We start from the raw sequence: 5797 nt of genomic DNA on the forward strand, positions 1-5797 counted from the left end.
ATAATTTATCTTTTTTTTTCATGTATTTCACTGACCAATGTCTCCCTTTACCTACCTATCTGTAGTCCACCCCCATTGGGAGGGGGTTAAAATTTGAGTGTCGTTCAACCTGGTGGTCTCATTTTCTGCACAACGCCAGATAATGTCATATTGATATTCATAAAGTCTTCGCTGGCCAATATTTTTCAGAAGTTGAAGAAAATGTCTTCCTTCCTTGTCTGTCTTAGTCTGGACACTGTTGAAACTTACCTGTTCATTATGTATAATCCTGATGATATTTGAAATAAGACTGAGCATCATAATATCATACAAGCCACTGTAGTGTGTAGATTGCTAGTATCTTTCAAATAATGTCTATCGTAATTCATTGAACTATCAGTTTATATGCAAAGATGGATCTTAGTACCTTTGGGATACTAAGATAAGATTCAGGTAAGAAGTTCAGATAAAGCCTAAGCCTTTGACCAGGAAAATCACTTGGTTTTTCCTAACCTCCTTCTACTAATTGTAAGCAAGCAGTTGGATAACCAGAGACACTGACCTTCTTTAAGCTCAGAAATATACTGTAGCTATAGCTATGCACTTGACCATCTTAACCAGGTGCCGGTTCCAAAGAAGAAAAACAGCTGTTGGAGACAAAGATTCCTAGGGGCTGGTTTTCAATGTTGTATATTGTACTTGAACAAAATTCAATTTGTCTCAGAACCATTTACATTTCCCATAATGGCATAGGGTCTACCTCCAACATGAATATTTATATAGGAGAGATGCCACTTTATTGCTCCCCAAATTCAGCTCTGGCAGATGGAAGTGACAAAATGACCTCTATCTTGAGGAAAAACAAACAAACAAACGAACAGACCAAAAACCGCTCTACAATCAATTATCAGAGTATCTTATCAAATCCTTATGCCCATACGAATGGTAGCACATGAAATGTTTTTAAATAGAACATGGACAAATATCTCAACTAATACTTCTATGCCTTCTAGTCAAATAAAACCTGGTTTGAAAGTCACTTAAACATGTGAAAAGTTCATTCTTTCTTGCAAAAAGAGCAGAAAACTTACTATTACTAGATTTTTTTCCCTTCATCATTTTTCTAGCATGGTTTTCAACCTCATTCTTGCTTCCTCTTTGACCAAAGATGCCCATTTCATAAGTAGTAATGTGCCTACTTTCAAGGCAGAAAAAAGAAGAGAGTTGCTTCACTCTTTATAAGGAGTTCTCTCCGAAACCTCCCGAGCATCTTCTCTTGAATGCTGTTCGCTGGAACTATGGACAGGAGCAGCACAACTGCGACGATGGCTGAGGCATGTGGAGTTCTGTCTAGGTTCACTGCTACTTTGAAAATAAAATAAAACAGGCTTCTAGTAACATATAAGAAGATAAAAAGGCTTTTCTGGGCATGTCTACCCAGAATTACTGTCTACCCAAGCAATTAATGGTTATATGTTTCTTTGAATCTTATCTTTCATTAGTGCCAGAAGATTGCAATTCCTTTATGAAAAAATAACATAGTTTGACTCTCAAGAAAACAAAATAATTAGTTAATAGTGCTGGCAGTATGTAGAAATGTGAGTTACGTGTACCGGGTCTATAGAAAATGAAACTCTCTCTCAAAACTCTCACTGTCATTGATTGAGTCAATGCTGACTCATAGAGACCTCCTGTGGGTTCGTGAGACTGTCGTATTTAAGGGGGTAGAAAGCCCAGTCTTCCTCCCGTGGAGTTTCTGGGGGTTTCAAACTGCCAAACCTGTGGATCTCAACCCAATGTGTAACTACTACACGACCAGAGCTGGGACAGATTAACTAGGTCCCATTAGTAAGGACCTAACGCTAGGAGACTTAAGAAATGCCATAGCCAAGAAGACCTTCAAATCTGTGCTTTAGCTTGTTTCCTTTGTGTGCTCAGGGCAAACGGCAGGAGAGACAGCCGCGAGTACAAAGACTCCTTCACCCGACCAAGGAGGACAACAACACACTCGGGGGCACAGGCTGTCACACACAACAAGGTTGAACAAAACCATCAAGCAGCTGGATGTTTGAGTGCACAAATGTGCTCCTGAGTGCATGCATAATGACTGAGGTCCAGCATCTGGCTAATGTCAATGTGTTCCCAGTAATTTCTACTTTCTCTGGGTAGCTGTGGCTGCTGCTCAATCTTGATAAGAGGGAATTGAGAACTTCTCCTCATTAGCTTGGCCTAGAGAGGCATCAGCCAGTCACCTGAAGTGTCAATAAACACCAAGCTTTAATGGTGTTGGCTTAGTGATAACGATACTGCTCATTTCTGTTTGTCAGTATGAGATTTAGCACTGGTCAGTTCCCTCTGGGGAGGGGAACAGAGCAATCGGTGTCTCTTAGAATTGATCATTGACCTGTTCTAGTCTATTTCTTTGAACAATACATTTTTAAAGGGGGTCAACATGCATGCTCTATAGTCACAAACATAAACTTAAAAACATGTAAAATGCTGTGAATTTGATAAAGTCTCAGAGTGAAGCATAACATTCAAAGTGGTCATGACCAATTGGAAGGAATTGCCTGAAGTTTTCAAAGCAGCGCATGAACGTGGCACCGTGAAGATATTAAGTCTAAAGTTCGCGTAGGAGATGTGGAAGGAAAGAACACAGTAACAGCTGACCACGTGCTGAGTAGAAATCCAGCATATACAAGGACGGCTTCAAACAGGTCACTGAAAGATGGAGTTAAAAGAAAATGGGATTTCCCCCGTAATGTTTTTAAGCACCCACCACCCTCAGCGTTATCACTGGGTATTAACTATGTCACTCTCCATTGTTCCCAGAGGAAAACAGCTAGATTTCTACAAGTTCTAATCAGATCCTGACTGGATTTCTGAGTTGGGCTACTAATCACAAGTTCTACGGTTCAAAGTCACTGGGCAGGTCATTGGAGAAAGATCCAGCTTTCTGCCCAGTAAAAAATTATAGTCTCTGAACCCCACAAAGACAGTGAGTTTCAGGACGGCACTGTGCCCTATAGGGTTACTATGAATTAGAATCATATTCTGAAGAATTGTACAATCAGTATCACAATCAATTTTAGAACATTTGCTTCTTTCTTGTACTTATTATTATTAGCTCCTTACTTCTTCCCAAGCTCCCCAGCCATACCCAAAGAAACCATTAATCCAGTTACAGGAAAACATGCAAACAACAACAATAACAAAAATCATCAAGTAAAACGGGGAAAAAAACCTCTAAAAGAAGTTCTACAATGTGTAGATTTTATACATCATACATAAATATTACAAAAATATAAAAAACTAGAACAAATTTAAAATTAGTCAAAATGAAATAAAATGATAAGGTGATTAATTTTAACCTAATTGCATCCGGAATAATGTGCTTTACAATGCAATCTGCATGGTAATAAGGTTATTCACATCTTTGTTCTATGGCCAGAGAGAATTCACCGGAGGCTTAAACCAAGTGTATTTCCCTTCTAATATTTATTTCAATGAAACAACTTTAAAGTGGTTCAAAAAGGACATGCATTGATAAGATATTACATTTTAACATAACTACATCTGCTGCAATCAATATTGCAATCCTTTCTGTCTGATAGCAAGACTATTCACATCCCTGCACTGTGGCTAAGGGATACTCACCTGAGGCTCAATCCTAGTGGGGACCCTTCAAATGGGTTTGGGGTTTTCACTGTCATCCATAACCTTCTACAAACTGAGTGTTCTCAATTCAAGCTCTGATACAATTCTTTCTTTAGGATTTGGATTTTCTTATTTACAATCCTTGCCTTACACATGCTTCTTCCACGTGACCTTAGTTGATGCCTCACTTTGGTGCCTGCTCGCTTGAAGACAAGTCTTTAAGACTCCATTTGCTATTCTTTCTGATAGCTGGTCACCATCTAGTTTCGTTGTCACACTTTGCTATAGCCTCCACATCTTCTGTGATTTGTTCTGAGGGTGAGCATCAAAGAAGGACCATGTCATAAAAAATAATTGTTCTTAGAATGGGGCTAGAACTAAGGGCAAGATCCAAATCCATTCATATATCTATGGTTTATATTGGACTCCGGTTCACTTTAGGGACATCATTTTAATTTATGTTAGAGAACTTTATGAATCATCCCCCTGGGGCATAAGGTAATTAGAGTCATTAATTTAACCAATGGTGTAGAATTTAAAACACTATTGCAAAAAGGAAATTATACAATACAGACTGACTATCAACCACATTACATGTATTGTTGACGTGTACATATTAAACTCTTAAGTGACTGGATACTACACAACAAACAGTAGGGATTGGTGATGGGAAAAAACTCAATAATATTCATTGACAAAGGCAGAAGAACCATCCCTACCCAACTAATATATGTCATGAGGAAGCAAGGTGGCATTAAATTAGTAAACATGTGATAGTCCAGAGCCACCATTCTTTGGGCACCCTCGAAGCAATAGATCCAAACCGAAGTACAACAACCCCTAGAACTTGGGATAAAAGTCACCTATTTATTTTAACACTAGGGAGTTTCAGGCTTACATCTAAGTGCTATAGGTGAGTTTGAGGTAAAATCTAGTTCACTAAGTGGTATTTTCACATAGAGTTCTTTGCGTGTGGCCTATAAAAGTTGTTGTGTGCCTTGAAAGAACATCATCTAACATCCCAGTTGTCTATAGCACATGGCCTGGGTCATCCAAGGCTGGAACTATACTAGGTCAAAAGTGTCTAGTTAGGAACACACTACCAGGTATATTCTCCTCTTGGGTTCTATGTAATATTGTTAAGCAATTTTCCTCAATGGGAGGTTACTCCTCCTCATTTACCCAATAGCAGAAATGTAATCCTTATGGTATTGTTGTCACTATAGCCTCATATTTGTGTGAAAGTTCAATATTGAATCAGGAAGACTGAAGAAGAATTGGTGCATTTGAATTATGGTGCAGGTGAAGAATATTGAAACCACCATGAATTGCCTAAGAATAAACCAATTTATCTTGGAAAAGTACATCTCCTTAGAAGCCAGAAGGGTGAGACTTCATCGCATGTACTTTGGACATGTTATCAGGAGGGAGCAGTCCCTTGAAAAGAGCATCATGCTCGGTAAACTCGAGGGGAAGTGAGAAAGAGGAAGGGCACTGACAAGATGAGGTTCATGGGGGCTGCAACAATGGATTCAAGCATGAGAACAATCGCGAGGATGGGGCAGGACTGGCCGTTGTTTCGTTCTGCGGGACATAGGGGTAAGATGTAACAACTCAACAGCAACAAACAACAACAGGGTATACACAATGTTGAGTTTTAAAAGAAATTACCAAGTGTCTTCCAAAATGGCAGTGTCATTTTTTTTATTTCCATCAGTAATATATAAGGGTTCCAATTTTTCTTTGTCTTCACTTGCACTTGGCCTCATCCATCCTTGTGATTTTAGTGATTCTGTTTAATCAATCTAAGAGGCCTCTTGTTGTAGTCTTAGGGCGCATGTCTCCTTAATGGCAAATGGAGTCCCTGAATAGCACAAATGATGAAGTGCCCATCCATTGACCAAGAGTTGGTGGTTTGTAGTCAAATGCTTAACCCAGTGATGTCATGGAAGAAAGGCCTGGCTATATGCTTACCAAAGGCTACAGCCTTATGAACCCCTATGAAGTGATTTGACTGTGCAGACACAGCGCTGCCATGGCTTGGAATCAACTCAATGGCAACGGCTTTCTGGAGATATCTTTTCAGTACTGATGGCAAATTCTCAGAGAAGGTGTCGGATGAGCACTTCTCATTGTGCTGGGGCTGACCTCCCATGGTGAT

Source organism: Echinops telfairi, unplaced genomic scaffold (genome assembly GCF_000313985.2).
Source record: "Echinops telfairi isolate 266 unplaced genomic scaffold, ASM31398v2 ScPeMD7_5592;HRSCAF=6446, whole genome shotgun sequence".
Lineage (NCBI taxonomy): Eukaryota > Metazoa > Chordata > Mammalia > Afrosoricida > Tenrecidae > Echinops > Echinops telfairi.